The sequence below is a fragment of the Pipistrellus hanaki genome (genome assembly GCF_964339955.1).
Source record: "Pipistrellus hanaki genome assembly, chromosome: 1".
NCBI classification, from domain to species: domain Eukaryota; kingdom Metazoa; phylum Chordata; class Mammalia; order Chiroptera; family Vespertilionidae; genus Pipistrellus; species Pipistrellus hanaki.
In genome coordinates this window covers 187,375,555-187,394,791 of record NC_140503.1, presented here as the reverse complement: position 1 = coordinate 187,394,791, position 19,237 = coordinate 187,375,555, and the positions used below count along the sequence as shown (strand labels likewise).

Below are 19,237 nucleotides of genomic sequence, written 5' to 3'. Positions count from 1 at the left end.
GAAAAAATAATTTGGCTTTAGTTTTTTAAATGAAACAGTAATCGTAACATGTTGAAATATGTATAGATAAGGGATGCCATAATGAGTTTATACTCCAGACTACCATTGCCTACATTTGAAAGAAAAACTATCATTATTTTCTTATCTACTAGAGGCCCGGTGCACAAAATATGTGCATGGGTAGGGTCCCTAGGCTTGGCTGGCCATCAGAGCCCATCGGGGCCTTCCTTCTCCTTCCCAGTCCACCACCTTTCCCCACACACACTGCCCGCTGCTGGCCAGGGCATTCCTTCGTTCCACGCTGCCTCCTGGTGTTCAGCACACATCAGAGCAAGATGTCACTGGAACTCCCGAAGGTACTATTTGCATATTAGCCTTTTATTGTTTAGAATTATTAAATCTCAGGGTTCGAACTAAGGCTACGGAGGCAAATCACACCACAGAGAAATGACTACGACAGTTTCCAGACAAGCCCGTCAAGAGTTGCCGCATTAAGCAGTTATTGCTATTGGAAGAGTTTGGGGCAGGCCTCTCCTTTGACCTACGACTGGCATCTAGGTTTTAATTACGAGGAAAGTGAAACCTGGGCAGAGGAATCAGAAGATATTTAAAAGGCCCACTGCCTTTATCTGTGCATCAGCCATTACTTCTAGTCCAAACAGGCAGGCCTTTCTGAGCAAACAGCCTTCCTGATTAGCAATCAGATTGTGGAGACTTTCCGCGGCTACCCCCGGCCTTACAGCCCGAAAAGCAAATACAGTTCAGACCAAAGCTCATATTTAAAGCAAACAAACTGAGCATAAAGGTACACTTTCAGACACACTCCAGCAAGATGGGGTTCTTTGTCCTTCAATTCACATTTGGTAAACAGCTGTCTTTCTTCCTTTCTCTGCCTCAACTCAGTGTTTTAACTAATACGCTTTCAAGGGAACCTTCGTTGGCCCCGCCCATACTTTACCACTTTTCCCACAAAAATTACCTACTTCTTCTGCATGCCGAGAGGATTGGAAGGACTGACCAATAAGCACAGTTTGGAAAAAATTACAGTTTTGAAAAATATTTACTAGGGTTTTAGAAACTATATTAAAACATAATGAAGCAAAATGACTCATGATCATACTACCTGGCTAGCTCCTGATTCTTTTATAAAAAGGAAAAGAAAAAAAATACATACACGACCATAGCTAGAAAACTCAAATCATGCAGAAAAAAAAAGGAAAAAAGTTTTTCAATATATAAAAGTTCATATCTTTTTCGGGAAAAAATATGTATATACTAGCTTTTTAAAAATCATACAAAAGGGAATGGCATTCATATGGGTCTACAAAACATTTTTTCATTTTATAGAGACACATGCCCATACACATATCAGAGTATGTGTGTGTGCAACAATTCCAAATCAACACACATACAGAGCTACTTCATTCTTTACAAAGATGCTATAATGTAATTTGTAAAATATCTCGGCATGGTTTTAAGGGAACCTATTTATAATTTAAGTTTTGAAACACATTGCCTGATTGCTCTCCAATGGTATCATTTTAGAAGACAGATAACGACAGGTGGCAGCCCCTTTTCTACATGTGTTGTATCACAAGTTACCTGCTCTGTCTCCAGCTGCAGCACAGCAGGCCAGACAACCAACCCCATCCCAGGCTGTGCCCAGCTCTTCTAGACAACACAGACTCTATGGGCCAACCAGAAGCATCGCAGAGCAAAGCTGGAGGGTGGCCATCAGAGCTCTGTCGAGGGTTCTGTGCAGCTGACCTTTTACTTGTTTATACGATCTTTGTCTAAGACACAGCTGCAGGAAAAGCTGGAGGGGGAGAGGGGAATTATCTTCTGCTGGGTACTTACCTCAGTTCATTTAGCCGCTAGGACACCATACCACAAGGCTGGGTGGCTTCTGAACGATAGAAATTGATTGCTTACAGTCCTGGAAGCTAGAAATCCAAAACTGAGGTGCCAGCATGGTCCCCATCTGGTGAGGCCCCTTCTCCTGCTCCATGGCTGACCTTTTCCCTGTGTGCTCACCTCTCTGGAGGCTCCTGCATGAGGCACGGATCCCATTCGTGAGGGCTGTACCCTTACGACTGAAGCACCTCCCAGTCACCACTTCTTGACCTCATCTTTGAGAGTTAAGATTCCGACGTATGAATTTGGGGGACACATTCATTTAGATCACAGCAGTACTTGCCTAAGGACACTAGCAGGTGAAAACACTAGGAAAGCAGTAGGTAGACGGCAGTCACATGCCACCGGAGAGCTGAACACCTTGGCCTCTCCCCGCTGTCAAATCCTCGGGAGCCCCCGGGGCAGTCAGTGTGGAAAAAGCTCAAAGACCCAAACGAGGAAGGCAGAGTGGGGATGCAGCCAGGAACGTCCAGAAGGAATGACCTTCTTCCTTCCTTCTCTACGTAGCTGCTTAGGAGAGTCTCCTTCCCCCAGCAACCAGATAGCTCTGGATAACACGGCAAGCTGGTAGAGGCAAGGCTGGGCTACATAGCTTGGCTGTAAAACCTGGGACAGGTGAATTTCAGAGGGGTGGGAGTGGGAGGGAGGGAGGGGAGTGATTAACCAGGGAACTTGTATACATATATGCATAACCCATGGACACAGAAAATAGAGTGGTGAAGGCTTGGGCAGGTACAGGGTGGAGGGGATGGATAGGGGAAAACAAACCAACAAACAAAAATAAAAGGGGGCATCAGTAATACTTTCAAGAATATACATACATTAAAAAAAACACACACACAAAAAAAAAAAAAAAAACCTTGGGACAGATTCCCAAACATACCCTGCATTATTATTTCCAACTCTGAGGGTCTGATTAGGTATTTTCCTTGTGTAAAAGGGCTTAAAATCCTCCATTCATTGACAGCCTTCTTCTTTCTTACCATTAAAAAAAAAAAAAAAAAAAAAAAAAAAAGGCCACTTCTCCAGATTAATCTACACTCACATTGTATTCTCTCCTTGAAAAATCCAAAGCATTCTATTTATCTATTACTTTGGGCCTTTATTGTCTCATTAAATTATACGAAGAGCAAAAGACATAAAGAAAGATACAGAGAGAAAGTTTTCTATAGGTCAACCGCTTCATAAGGCATTGCTTTTATTTATTCTGGCATCCAATGTTTTGAGAAAAAGTTCAGATTCAAATCTAAATTAGCAGATGTGAGACTTGGATAAAATCATTTGGTCTTGCCAATCCCCAGCGTCTTTATCTTAAAACGGTAATACTCTCTCTCATAGGATTGATGTGAAGATCAAATAAAGTATCTTCCCCCGCACCCCCCCATCAAAAACTGAGAAAGTGCTTAAGTACTTAACACATGGGACATGCTCAATAACACCTGGGCTCTCCCAAAAGAGCTTGTATTCTGACTGTCTCTTCCCAGGATAGTACATTCTGTTCCCTCTAGCGACTGCCCAACTAGACTTCCACAGAGGATGCCATTAACAAGTTAACTTGGCATTCAATGGAATTGCACTGAACTAAGTAAAATTTATCCAACATCTCTTATCACTCATAAATAAAGGCCTGCTCAAGATCAGTGGTCATTTTGAGTCCAATTTTAGAATCCTCGAGGGCCTAAAGTCGTGGTTGGAATTCCAGATTTTTTTATTTCTGTGATAAGTCTTGGGTCAAGTCCATTAATTACTCTCTTACTTTCCTGGGCACTGTCACGCTTTAACTAGATAATAGCCACAGCGTGAACAAACCATCTGCAACCTTAAGTCTTCAAGGAAATCACCCTGGTGAAACCAGGCACAGAATAGTGACTTAAGATGCTAACATCTGTCCTCAAAGAGCTACGATGATGACTGGGAAAAACTGTTTTTTCTTTAATTCCTAAAAAGGGTGCGCTAGCACACTGCACTGAGAAATTTCCTAACACAAGCTAGACTGATGCTGACATCCACGTTTTAAATAAATTACTGGGCTTGGACACTGTCTGTGTAAAAACGTCCAACAGACTATTTTTGTTAATAAGTGAAGCTGAGGATCAATCCTTTTTTGAGCAGATAATAATCAATTTGGAAACTTCAGAAATTCTCAAAAGTCATGTTATAAATACAGATCTTATCTGTGAAACAGAGCCAAATAAAATGTTTTGTTCATTATACCAGTACATCATTGTTGAACTGAGAAACTATCGCCTGTTTTTATACCAATAGCTACATTAAAATAAATGACAATTGACTATGTCATTCGAGTGCAGTATCTTTGAAGGCTTTTAAATGAAACCTAAAATGTCACAGGTTATTTAACATAAAAATATAAAGACAAGCAAAAAAATCAAAACATGTAAGATTCTGAACTCTATTAATATCTCTCTATATAAAAGCCTAAGCGACCGTCTGACCATCTGACCATCCGACCGTTAGCTATGATGTGCAATGACCACCAGGGGGCAGATGCTCAACGCAGGAGCTGCCGAGCTGAGATGACTTGGCAGCTGCAGTTCTTGGGTGACGCACCCGGAACCAGAGCGAAGGGAGCCCGATTCTGGAGTGCTTTAAGGGAGAACCACCCTCTCGCAATTTGGGACCCCTTAGGGGATGTCGGAGAGCCGATTTCAGCCAGATTCCCTGCAGGTCAGGCCAACAGACCCCCACCGGTGCACTGGTATTTATCATAAACACCCTTATTACAGATTTCCACAAAAATGGTTTCTCCTAATGAAAGCAAGTTACAGAAACCCTCTTTATTCATCTTGCATTGGCTCCCCGAATGTGACTATGTTGATGTGGTGATATTTCTTCATCTGCAACCAAATAGTTATGAACAGGCTGAAGCCCTCACAAATGTAATTGTACAACAACTCAAGCTTCCCCGGCACAGTCACTCTGAACCCCTGACTTCAGTCAGCACAGCACTCGACTCAACATAAAGGGCAATCAAAAAGGTACCGTCACCCAGCCGTATTCTGTTTCAGCTTCCCCAGAAAAACAGCAAGACCAGATTCTCCTAGAACATTATACTGCATTCCTCATAGGGTCATTCATCATTCTGAGCATAGGTCACAGAGATTTCTGAAAGGGCACCACAGAGGAAGAAAAGATTAGTAGGAGTGACTGGGTTAAAAGATCCGTGATACCCACTTCCAGGATCCTAGAGATATAAATGAAAGCTCATCTATGGCTTTTTTCTTTTAAATAAAAAATAAAAAAATAATAACTCCACATTGCTCTCTATAGATGCATTTTTATGAAGTGATACTATCCGCCAAGAACTGATAAATCAGCCAAAGGACTGCCAAGAAACGCATGGGGCCAGGTAACAAACATGTCAGTTCTCATCTAGCTGCTCTGCCCACGTTGAAATGAGAAGATTACAATGAAAGAGGAGAAGCAGGTAAGCCATTCTGAGCCCTCAGAGAGCTGGGAGGCAGGGCTTGACCTACTAACAGATCTGCAGAAAACATATTTAAATCTGATACTGTGGCTTTTAATTAAAAGCCCAGCGGAAGAAATCAGCTTTTATCTACATGAGGAGCAGGAAGGTGCCTCTGAATTTCATTCAACACCAAATTTATATATTTTCACTTTAAAAATAAGTTAGTTCCCAAACAAAATTATAATTTTACTAGAAAATAAAATAAAAGAAAGTGGTCAACTAGAGTCCAAACATCTCAGTAAAGCAGTGATTTTCAACCTTTTTCATCTCATGACACACAAATAATTACTAGAATTCTGTGGCACATCAAAAAAATACGTTCTATTTTTTGCCAACCTAACAAAAAATTGATATGCTGTTGATTCATTCACAACAAACGGCTATTGTTGTGTTGGCTGTGGTCTTTTTTTTTTTTTTAATTTCACAATCTAAGGCAAATAAGATCCATGCTCCTGACTAGTCATTCAATAGGTATTACATGTTTTGAAAATTCTTGCATCACACCAGTGTGCTTTTTGCAACACACCAGTTGAAAATTGCTTCAATAAAGCAATGACATTTTTTTACTCCTTTTTAATCTTAATGCATTAATAATTTTTACAGAGTTATAAATAGAGATATAAATTTAGTCTTCACATTTCCCATATAATTATATTCATATCAACACAGTAGTCTATTGAGAACCATACTAATATAAAGAAAAATATAGCAAAGCTAAGTATGAAAATACAGCTAGCATTCTAATTATATTATGAAAACTACCCCATTTTCATAAAACATAAAACCATTCTATATTCCCAAAACCCAAGGCATTTTAATTAATATTTTCCATTTAGTAAAAAGAATTGTCTTGTAAAATGTAGCTTTTTCTGTATAAAAGACTCAACTCATATAACCATTTAGTGAAAATTCTTGATATTCTTGAAATAATACCAAACTTGTCCTTGTCAGTAGTTATTGGCAGTGGTTGAGAAGAGATAATAATTTTTTAATTTAATCTGTTTTATTCAAATGGATAATGGCATATAAATGTTTATCCCTTTTATGAGAAAATTACTTTTTTAAAAATTTTAATTTTTCAATTATAGTAGACATTGAATATTATATATTAGTTTCAAGTGTATAGCACAGTGGTTAGACATTTATATATCTTACAAAGCGATCACCCAGATAAGTCTTAAACCCACCTGGCACTATACATAGTTATTACAATATGGACTATATTCCTAATACTGTACTTTACATCCCATGACCATATTGTGACTGTCAAATGATATTTCTTAATCCCTTCACCTACTCCCCAATCCCCATCCCTTGTAGCAGCATCAGTTTGTTCTCTGTATCTATGAACTTGTTTCTGTTTTGTTTGTTAGCTTACTTTGTTTTTTGGAATAAACATAAAAGTAAAATAAAAAAAGAAGTACTTTTGCTTCTTAGTGATCCTATGTATTTAAAATGCATACTAAAGATATAAAGATAGTGAAATTCAGAAACAAAATCAAAATTGTATTTAAAAAAAATAAGTACTTTTGCTTTAAAGAGTGGATGTAATAATCTAGAAAATGCATGTAGATTGACTTATTATACATTACTTCTGATCCCCAGAGTTATCCACAGGGAAATAAGCAGACATTAGAGTACCTTTAACACAGTTACTCAAACAGGAAGGGAGAGAAGAAGTAGCAAAAATGCAATAATAGTTTAATTTTTCTAAAAAGAGAAATATATTTCAACGTAAGCCCATTTATTGAAGCAACTTTTTTCATAGAAAAACTGCATCGTAAAAAACTAACTAAAGTGAGCTACTAGCATAAAGAGCAGAACTGGGAGTCCAGAAATAAACCCTATATTTATGGTAAATTAATTTTCTACAAGAGTACCAAGAAGGTCAACAAGTAAAGGATAGCCTTTTCAGCAAGTGGTATTGGGACAACTGGATATCCATATCCAAAATAGAAAAGAACAGAAGGAAATAGAAAGTATACCTAACTCTCACACCATACACAAAGCCTAATCCAAAATGGGTCATGGAATAAATGTAGGGCTAGAAAGAACAACAGAGAAAATTCTTTGTGACCTTTGGTTAGCTCAAGAGTTTTTAATAACAAAAATCATAAGCTTTGAAAGAAAATATGATATATTGAACTTGATTACAATTAAAAACTTTTGAGCCTCAACAGACACCATTAAGAAAGCAAAAAAAAAAAAAAAAAAAAAAAAAACAACCCAGAGAAAATATGTACAACTACATATTAGGTCTAGTAATAATTAATGTCGTTTTCTAATACTTTTTAAAATCGAATTTATTTAAACAATACAACAAAATTTAATCAACAATATAGTTGCCGTTGTTTTCTACAATACTACTTGTGCCCAACGCTCAGGAAGCATTTTAATCCCTCTGTTGTAAAATTCTTGTGATTTTGATGCAAAAAATTCGGTCAATGCATTTTTGAGGCATTCTTCATTATTACATTTTTTTCCAAGAAGAAAGTTTTGCAAAGAACGAAACAAATGGTAATCGGAAGGGGCAATATCAGGAGAATATGCAGGTTGAGGGAGAACTTCCCATTCCAACTGGCGCAGTTTTTCAGCAGTGATTCTTGCAGTATGCGGTCGTGCGTTATCGTGGTGAAGAATTACGCCCTTCCGATTAATCAACGCGGGTTCTTTTTCTCTTAAAGCTTGGGCTAACCTTTCCAATTGGGCACTATACACTGCACTTGTAATGGTTTGGTTAGATGGTAAAAGTTCATAATGAAGAATTCCTTTAAAATTCCACCAAACACACAACATCACTTTTTTCGCATGCAAGTCAGGTTTTGGCGTGGGCTGCGGAGCCTCATTTTTGTCCAACCATTGAGGCCGCCTTTTCAAATTAACATACAGCACCCATTCTTCATCTCCGGTAACAATTTGCTCTAAAAACGGCAAACGGTTTTGACCAGAGAGGAGCAAACTGCAAATTGTGACTCTTTGATTACGGTTGTTGTCAGTCAACTCATGAGGAACCCATTTTCCAAACTTTTGGACTTTGCCAAGTGCACGCAATTGATTGGAAATTGTTTTTTGTGAACAATTTAAAGTTGTCGCAAGCTCTTGTTGGGTAATTTGAGGATTTTGCACCAAAAGAGCTTGAAGAGCTTCTTGATCAAAATTGGACACACGGCCTCGACCACTCTTGTCATCTAACGAAAAATTTCCCTCGCGAAATTTCTCAAACCAACGCTGGCATTTTCTGGTGCTAACTGCATCTTGACCAAGAGCACTACAGATGTTTTTTGCAGCCTCACTTGCTTTTCTTCCTAATTGGAACTCGTAAAGCATGCAGTGCCGAATATGCTCTTCATCCGCCATCTTCTTAGTCCTAGTTTTGCAACAAAAACCAAACCAAACACAAACTTTTTCAAGCAAAACTTGTTAATTGCACTTCACACGTTCTGTAGATACCACGTGTTTGAAGGTTATGTCAATACAAGTCAGCGCCAAGCAAGATTTTAAACGAATGTTTTAAAACGACATTAATTATTACTAGACCCGATATATCCAATAAGACAAATAACCTAAAATAAAAATATGTAAAGGGTTTTAATAGCATTTCCCCAAAGAAGACAGGAGTGGCTAAGAAGCTCACTGATTGAATAACTAGCTTAATTATGAGAGGACAACTTTCACAATTGCCATCTTTTGTCCTTTTCAAAGAGCTACATAATAGGATGATTTCACTGGAAACTCCAAAGCACATGACTTCGTATTTCTCACATGACAGTCAAGTTCTCACGTCACTGTAAAAAGTAAAGATAACCAGATTGCACAAGAAATAGAACTATCTCTAGTCACGGGTGATATAATCTGGTATGTAGAAAATCCCCAGGAAGTCACATACACAATAAAGAAAACTGTTTACCAATACTGATTAAAAAAAGTTCAACAAGGTAGAAGAAAACAGGATCAATATAAAAACATCAATTGTATTTCTATACACTAGCAAAGAATACTCTGAAAATAAAAATTTTAAAATTATTCCATTCATAAAGGCATCAAAAAGGAAAACACTTAAGAAATAAATGTAATAAGAAATTTTGTTCCCTAAAAACAAACAACAAACAAAAACACTGTTGAAGGAAATTAAAGAACTAAATCAATATAAACACACAACACATTCCATGTTCATGGATTGGAACTTTTAATACTGGTTAAGATGGAAATACTCCCCAAGTTGATCTAGAGATTCAATACAATCCTTATCAAAAGGCGGGTGCAACATTAAAAAATGAATTAATATAATCTATCACGTTAATAAGCTAAAAAACGAAAACCATACGATCATATCAATAGATGCAGAAAAAGCATCTGATAAAAATCCAACATCGAGCGTGACAAAAACTCTCAATAAACTTGGAATATGAGAACTTCCTCAACTTAATTTTTAAAATTTACAAAAAACTTATACAGCTAACATTATACTTGATAGTGAGAAACTAGATGCTTTCCCACTAAGGATCAAGGTCAAGGAACAGACATCACCTCTCACCATTCCCACGGAACATCACGTTGGAAGTCCTTGCTATTGAGATCAGACAGGAAAATCAAAGGCATATGAATTGGGAAGGAAGAAATAAAGCTGTCATTGTGTGCTATTAATATGGTTATTTATATAGGAACTTTCAAAGAATTAACAAAAATACTCCTGAGACCAATAAGCAATTATAGTAACTTTGCAGAATACAACTTAATTACACAAATGTCACTTGCTTCCTTATATACCATTAATAAGCAATTTGTATTTGGAATTAAAAACACAATATTATTTATATTAGCACCAAAATAAATGAAACTTAGATATAAATCTAACAAATATATACAAGATCTACATGAGGGAAACTACAAAACTCTGATGAAATAATCAAAGAAGATCTGAAGAAATAGTTATTCCATGAATAAGAAGACTCAATACTACCAACATGCTAGTTCTTCCCAACTTTACCTAAGGACCCAACACAATTTCAGAGCAAGTTCTTTTGTGGATGTTGTTAAATTGATTCATAAGTTCACATGGAGAGGCAAAAAGCCCAGAACAGCCAATACAATATTGAAGGAAAAGAACAGGGTCAGAGGACTAACACTATCTGACTTGAAGATTTACTGTAAGCTACAATAATCCAGACAGTGTTATTGGTGAAAAAATAGACAAGTAGATCAATGGAAGAGAACAGAGAGACAAACACAAATACAGTCAATTGACCTTTGACTATGGGGCAAAGGCCATTCATTCAATGAAGAAAGGATAGTAATTTCAATAAATGGTGCTGAAATAACTAGGCATCCACATACAAAAAAAAAAGAAAGAAAAGAAAGAAAGAAATATACACAAAGACCTTAAACCCTTCACAAATATTAACTCAAAAGATATTATAAACCTAAAAGTAAAATATAAAACTCCAAGACAATAACATAGGAGAAAACCTAGATGACCTTGGGTTGGCAATAGCTTTTTAGATACAAAACCAATGATCCATGAAAGAAATAATTGACAAGTTAGACTTCATTAAAATTAAAATTTTCTTCCATGAGAAAGAAACTGTCAAGAGAATGAAAAGTTAAGCCATAGAACTGGAATAAAATATTTGCAAAAGACATATTTGATAAAGGACTGGCACACAAACGCAAAGAACTCTTAAAACTCAACAATTAGAAAATAAACAATCCAATTTTAAAAAATGGGCAAAAGATCTGAACAGATACCTCACCAAAGAAGATATACAGATGGCAAACAGCATATGAAAAGATGCTCAACACCATACATCACTAGAGAATTGCCAATGAGAAACAACGATGAGATGCCATTATGCGCATAATAGAATGGTAAAATGCAAACCACTGACAACACCAAATGCTGGAGTGGATGTGGAGAAACTCACTACTGGTGGAAATGCAAAATGGTACAAACACTTTGAAAAACAGTTTGGCAGTTTCCTACAAAACTAAACGTACTCTTCGATACAATCCAGCAATCATGCTCCTTGGTGTTTAACTAAAGAAGTTGAAAACTTATGTCCATACAAAAACCTGAACCTGATGCTTATAGCAGCTTCATTCATAACTGCTAAAACTTGGAAGTCATCAAGATGCCCTTCAGTAGGAAAAGGAACAAATAAACTGTAGTATATCAAGACAATAGAATATTATTATTAAAAAGAACTGTCAAGCCCTAGCTGGTTTGGCTCAGCGGATAGAGCATCGGTCTGTGGACTGAAGGGGTTCTGGGTTTGATTCTGGTCAAGGGCCTGTATCTCAGTTGCAGGCTCGATCCCCGGCCCTGGTCAGGGCATACATGGGAGGCAACCAATCGCTGTGTCTCTCTCACATCAAAGTTTCTCTCCCTCTCCCTTCCACTCTGAAAATCAATGCAAAAATATCCTCAGATGAGGATTTAAAAAACGGTCAAGACAGAAGGAGTCTTAAATGCATATTGCAAAGTGAAAGAAGCCAATCTGAAAGGCTACATACTGTATGATTCCATATGACATTCTGGAAAAGGCAAAACTGTGGAGACAGTAACAAGACCAGTAGTTGCCAAAACGTCAGAGGGAGGGAGGTTGGGAGGGATTAGAACATGGGATTTTCTGGGCAGTGAAAGTATTGTGTGTGATGCTGTTATGGTAGATATATGTCATTAATTATCAGTCAAAGCCCGTGAAATGTACAACATAAAGAGTGAACCTCATGTAGACCATGGACTTGAGTGACAATGTTGGCTCATCACTTTTAACAAACTCACCACGCTCACGCAAGGTGTCAATAACAGGAACGACTTCGGGGTGGTTGGAACTCTGTACTTTCTGCTCAATTTTTCTGTAAATTAAAACTGCCCTCGCCAAAATAGAGTCTATGATTTTTTTAAAAAAAGCAAACCATGTCCATTATAAAAAAATAGAAATAAAACAATAAAGTTTAATATTAAGAAGAGAAAATAAATCTTTAAAATTCATGACACACTTGAAATTCTGCCTGGAACAGAAAGCCGGCTGAGGTTTTCCTAAGAAGAATAACTGTCACCCTGTGGTGTTAAAATATACTCTGGACAGCTCTCTGATTACCTCTCATTTGGCTGCCCTGAGACAACTGTGTTTACAGTAAATACCAAGATTCTACTCCCAGCCAGCTCCGAAATTACCTTTCTTATCTGCAATTTATTTTAACGACAGCCTCTGGAAAGCCTCCCTTTCTTTCAGATTCAAAAAGCAAGTAATTGAATTAAGTATATATTTTTAAAAGTTCCTGAACACAAAAACCCTATTTCTCCTTTGTTAAATATTAGCTCTCTCTGCTAATGTCTCCACTACCCAGCAGAATTTATAATTCCATCTCTTCTACTCTCACAAAACTTAGTTCTCACCTCTGCTGATACATTTCTCACTGCCAGCTGGCCAAGTACTGATCCAGCCCACCCTCTCTCTCTGAGCCCCTGAGGGCAGGGACTGCCACAGTGGTTTCATGCTAAGACCCCATCCGAAAAGGCATCACCCATCAAAATGTCTGCAGATGTAAGTGATAGACACTAACCCAAACTAAGTAGCTGACCTGCCAGGAAAGTGAAAATGGATTTGCTGGCTTTAGGGGATGCCAAATCTGGGACCATAAATTGTGTGTGTGTGTGTGTGTGTGTGTGTGTGTGTGTGTTTTGTATGTGTTGTATGTGTGTTGTGTGTGTGTGTTTTGAATATATGTTATTGATTTTTTACAGAGAGGAAGAGAGAGGGATAGAGTTAGAAACGTCAATGAGAGAGAATCATCAACCAGCTGCCTCTTGCACACCTCCTACTGGGGATGTGCTCGCTAAGGTACATGCCCTTGACTGGAATTGAACCCGGGACCTTTCAGTCCGCAGGCCGATGTTCTATCTACTGAGCCAAATCAGTTTCGGCTGTGTGTGTTTTATGTGTATTGTGTGTATGCTGTGTGTAGTGTGTGGTGTATGTGTTATGTATATGTTGTGTGTTATATGTGCTGTGTATATTGCATGTGTTTTGTTGTGTGTGTGGTGTGTGTTTTTGTGTGTGTGTGGTGTGTGTTTGTATGTGTGTGTGACTCCTTCCCTCCTCATCTTGTTTCCTCCATCTCCCTGCTCTGACTTCCTGTGCTGACCTCACTCTCAGGCGGCTTTCCTTAAGTGGTAGCAGAGAGTAGCCAGCAGCTCCAGCCTCACAAACCCACAGAAAGGAAAAATGTCTTTGCAATCATTTCAGTGAACACACGGGGGCTCCTCCACAAACCGATCCTGGTGACCCTGACTAGCCAGGCTATGTCAGATGCCCACAACAGAGACACTGTGGTCACCTCCTCCAATGCCACAGGCTAAAAGCAAAGCAAGGGTGACTGCCCGGGGAATCCTGGGAAATTTGTTGGAGGAGGAAAGGATGCTGGTGGGCAGAGTCAACAGCAGCTCAGCACTTCACAGGTTCTCCGGACTGCTGACCCGCTCCCTCCCAGGGAGTATGTATCAGCCGCGCGCTATGTCTGATGCTGCGTTTCACACTGAGCATCCGATAAAAGGTCCGCAGTGCCCATCCCTGTAACACAATCCCCTGTCTCTCAATGAATTATTTTCCATCTTATTGCCAGTGAGGCCGTGCAGGGTCGCTCTCGTGGTCCACTTCCTTTTCTCCCTCTTTACGTTCTTGTTACTGTAGGGGATTTCTTCTCCTTTGTCCTACATGAGTATCCTAACGCCCAAAGCACTCTCTCTGCTGAAGCCAAATGTGTCGCCAGCTTTTGCTTTGCGGGGAGACAAAAGTAAAACCTTGCCACGCAAACTGGAGGAGCACAGACAGAAATGACCCCCTCACATGGCAGGGCCCCATGATCACCCTTCACCGTGTGAAAACCCACATGGGGGCGCGCCTCTGAAAGGGCCGCTGCCAGTCCTGCTTCTCGGGGTCACTGCTTTCTCTCCAAAATAAAGCCGAGATCATTGGGTTGTTAGGAGTGGCTTGTCACATATATTTGCGCTTGAGATCTTCCTCTCTCCTCTAGGAGAGGAAGATGGGGGGCGGGGGGAGGAAGAAGGAAGACAACAATGCCCTGTACACGGAAGTCTATCAGGGCGCAGCATCTGCCACTTCTCTGATGCTCTCACCTAACCGGAATGATTATTCGGAGTCGCCTCAAAAACACTTTGTTGTTCACCATTTCCCCTAGATGAGTGAGATCATGTCCTACTGGAAATATACTTATAAGAATCAAAAATGAGTTGGACCTCAAAGGGAGGGTGGGGATAAAAGGGAGAGATCAACCAGAGGACTTACGTGCACACATATGAGCCTAACCAGTGGTCAAGGACAATAGGGGGGTGGGGACATGAGTGGGGGGGTAGGGGGGATTGGAATGGGGGGTTGAGGACAAATATGTGATACCTTAATCAATAAAGAAATTAATAAAAAAAAAAAAAACACTTTGTAAAATTAATGAAACAAATTTTCCGCATCTGACACAAGCCACGTCGTCGTCCAGCCTCTGTTATCTCACACCAACCTGGTCTCGCTTTAAGTTAGGGTCTGTCTCAGGCTCTCACAGCAGCTTTCTTTTATGGATTTTCCATCCGGCAAATGCTTCTGTTCCACAGCTGGGCAGGTCCGACCACAGCATGCTTGGCTATGGGCGCAGCAGCTCGCCCACCACAGCTCCAACCTGCAGGGGCAAAGGCCAGAGGCATTAGAAGACTAGAAGAAAGGAGATTCATTCTCTGTCTTTCTCTCCCTCCTTCTCCCCCTCCCTCCCTCCCTCCCTCTTTCCCTCCCTTCCTCCCTCTCTTCCTTTGTCCCTTCCTCCCTCCCTCTTTCTCTCTCTCTCTCCTATGGACTTGGCAGGATAACTCCAGACATCTAAATGTTTAAAATCATTAATGAGCAGAGACAACAGCTTCTAAGTGTCCTAGAGAAAAGCCTAGGCTATTGTGAGGGGGAGATTAAAGTATTTAATCATTATTGAAAAGGCTTGGCCAAGCGCTTGTGCTCTGTTTGTGGAAAATTTAAAAGCCAGCTGTTTTAATTAACCACAGAAAGCACAAGCTACAACTAAAATTTCATGAGCACACAGCTCTGCCCTGTGGAAAACCACAGGAATGTTTGGCAGGGCCGAGTCGAATTCTTGGGACACAGAAGGCTGGAATCATTCCCCTTAGGAACTTGAACAGAAAATCAACTTGCTCAATATGTGTTTTTGGTGTTTTTTTTTTTAAGTAAAATGAAACCCAGATTTAATCTCAATCAAATATAAAAAACATTTCAGGCCTTCAACGGGCACCACCAAAAGACACACAAGAAAAAGGTCACGAAAAAATTCCAATGTGGCTCAGAATTAAGAATGTATTTTCAATGCAGCAGAAATGAAGGATGCAGCAGAAAATGTTATGGGCTAAAATAATCCAAAGGGGAAACTAATCACCTTTCATTTCCAAACAGAGGAAAATGATATACGAAACCAATATTCAACATGTGGTTCATAAATATTACCAAGTATATAACATATTCGAGCAAAAGCTATCCTACTTCAAGCCTAACCTGTGGCCAGGCCCACACTAGCTACCATGCTTCAATTTGAAGAATCATGACATCCAGAAAAACAGTGTTAAAATAATGTCTGCTCACGGATGTTGCAGCTAGCAATTATGGTGCAGAAGAAATAAAAAAGAGTGGGTCTTATAAAAGCAATTAGTGAACAATTAAAAGCTAATTGATTAGGAAGTCTTCATTTGTTAATGATAGTAATAGTTATGACAACATCTATTCATATACATATTGAAAGCCTATTCAAAAAGGAACGGGACAAATGTTATTTTCAGATACTGGGTCCATAATTCTATTTCTGTAAGTCAAAACAGACCCTGTCACAAGTGTGCCAAACATAATATTACATTAATCTCTACCTTCATTTCAAATCTTAGTCCCAAAAATAAGTTCAAAAAAAAAAAAACCTCAGCAAGAAAAAAGATACCAAGTTATATATTTATGGTTGTATCCCAATTTTATTCTAAAACTGGGTATATATAATGTAAAGGCACCACAGTTTGAACAATGGATATTTCTCGGTAATGGGATTAAGAGATATTTGTATTTCCTTTTGGTGTTTTCCAAATTTTCTATAATTATTAGAATATATATATATATATATATATATATATATATTTAATACATTTTATTGATTTTTTACAGAGAGGAAGGGAGAGGGATAGAGAGTTAGAAACATCAATCAGCTGCCTCCTGTACACTCCCAACTGGGTACATGCCCTTGACCAGAGTCGAACCTGGGACCCTTGAGTCCGAAGGCTGTGGCTCTATCTACTGAGCCAAATCGGTAAGGGCTAGAATATTTTTTAAAATATATTTTATTGATTTTTTTACAGAGAGGAAGAGAGAGGGATAGAGAGTTAGAAACATCGATGAGATAGAATCATCTATCAGCTGCCTCTTGCACACCCCCTACTGGGGATATGCCCAAAACCAAGGTACATGCCCTTGACCGGAATCAAACCTAGGACCTTTCAGTCCGCAGGCTGATGCTTATCCACTGAGCCAAACCGATTTCGGCAGGGCTAGAATATTTTTAATGAAATTTTTATTAAACACTATGAAAGTACAAATCAGAAATGGGGTGTGATATTCTATCAGCCTGATCTGTAGGCTTCCTCTTATCTGAACAAGAAGAGCTAATGAATTAACAAGTCTTCATTCCCGAACTCAGTAATTCTTTTTTTTTTTTAATATATTTTATTGATTTTTTACAGAGAGGAAGAGAGAGGGATAGAGAGTTAGAAACATCGATGAGAGAGGATCATCTATCAGCTGCCTCCTGCACACCTCCCACTGGGAATGTGCCCGCAACCAAGGTACATGCCCCTGACGGGAATCGAACCCGGGACCCTCCAGTCCGCAGGCCTACGCTCTATCCACTGAGTCAAACCGGTTTCAGCCAAACTCAGTAATTCTTAATTTAAAAGTTCAACAACCAAGTGCCTAACGCCACTTCCAGGGCTAACAACAGTACTTCCTCAGAAGTAGGACATTTTTATCTATTGCTCTGTGAACTTGCCACAAAGAAACAGAAAGGCCCTGGTTTTCCCTCTTTGACCAGTGCATCCAATAAGAGCACTGCCCCTATTGCTGCCCATCTCACAGGGGCATGGCCCTCGGTGGACCAACACCGCCACCTCCATCTCTGACCCTCAGCATCTCAGAAAACACCCGGGGACTTGGCAGTCCAGGCCTCCGAGTAGCCCAACCCCTGGGTTTACCGGTGAGGACACTGCCGCCCAGAAAGGCCCAATGTCTTTCCTGAGCGGGATGGGAGTCCACATCATCCAACGTCTCAGCCCGCTTCAGAGCCAGTTTGTATGAGCCACCTGCACGTGTTCCCTCCGTACCAGCAAAACCAGAAGAACGAGACAGAACTGTGTTCCACCGAAAACGAAATGCATGGGGGGAAAAAGCCAAGACTCGACCGCAGGCTCACACGGACTACCCAGCACACGCTCGCAGAGAAACAATGGCTGCAGTGTGCTCCGGGAGCAGGTGTCCCGAACAGAAACTGCCTGTCACACGGAGAGCTCTCTGGTCCCAGCATTTCTCTGTACACAAAAGCACCTTCTCACCATGCAGGGCAGGCCGAGAGACTTTCAACCAGACGACACTCACACCCAAGCCATGTGAGAGGGAAGAGGGATGCGTGCCCACCTTGGTGTTGGAAATAACTGATGTATGCCATCCGGGCCTCTCCCTTCCAGAGTGAACCACGTCTTTGGGGAGAGACATCCACGATTTCAAACATTAAGAAAACAAGATTCTCAATTTCAATGTCAAATAGTTCCTTATGTGTACATGTCAGCCATGAAATTGGGACTCAAAAGAACTGTTGGCCCAGAAAGGAACTCACTACAGACTGATTCATTGGCCTCTCAGCATAACCATTAAGGCTGGTCTCAGTTTCGGTTCTTACAAGGGTATTTCTTGGATCACATGATCTCACACATCTAGAGGAAATAATGAACGACATGAACTGATGAACAAATACAGACCCAGAGAAAGAGAAGAAGTGATCAGACTCTCAAACCTCAGAGGGAAAGTAGGGGAGGGTGGGGGTAAGGGGGAGAGATCAACCAAAGGACTTGTGTGCATGCATATGGGCCTGGCCAGTGGCCATGGACAACAGGGGGGTGGGAGCATATGTGGGGAGGGGTTTGGGATGGGAATGGGGGGATAAGGACAATTATGTGATACCATAATCAATAAAATTTAAAAAAGAAAAAGAAAATAAGATTCTCTAAGACCTAAAATAAAATAATCTAACGGCTTCCTATCTTATGTCAGATGGGACAAAGAGAGTAAGCAGGTTTTTCTCTTTTCTTCTGCTAATCAGAAACCTAAGGGCATCGCTAAAGGCGAACAGCCTGGGAAACAGGGGAGAGAAGAGGGCAGGAGTGCTCCCCGAAAGGCCTTTATCGGCTCACATCTCGCAGCCCTTGCTGCCGTGCAGCAGGACAACAAAGGCACGGACTGTGACGCTGCTAATACAAAAGCCACGAGGAGGGAAGATGTGATCTCGCTCTGTGAGAGCCAGAGCAAATACAGTGGCTCTGTCCCACCCCATCGGAGAAGTCAGGCATCGGAGCAGAGAAGAAAATGTGCTTTTTCCACCCAAAACTGCTCTTTGCATCCCACCCAACAGGGTGGGGCAAAAGTAGGTCTACAGTTGTTAGTACGTGAAACCCAGAGTTTATTCTTGTATCATTATTTATTAATGACTGTATTATTTTCCACACAAATACCTGTGAACCTACGG

At 40.0% G+C, this 19,237-nt stretch overlaps 1 protein-coding gene across 13 annotated transcripts in view; it reads right to left on the bottom strand.

Annotated features, from left to right (window-relative positions):
- The window catches only part of APBB2 (amyloid beta precursor protein binding family B member 2), a 323,734-nt gene that overhangs the window by 238,762 nt on the left and 65,735 nt on the right, over positions 1-19,237 (bottom strand). For all 13 annotated transcript variants that reach the window (XM_084900686.1, XM_084900684.1, XM_084900691.1 and 10 more), the window contains exon 2: positions 14,936-15,091. The gene's annotated coding sequence lies outside the window, so the exon portion shown is untranslated. The remainder of the gene's footprint in view (positions 1-14,935; positions 15,092-19,237) is intronic.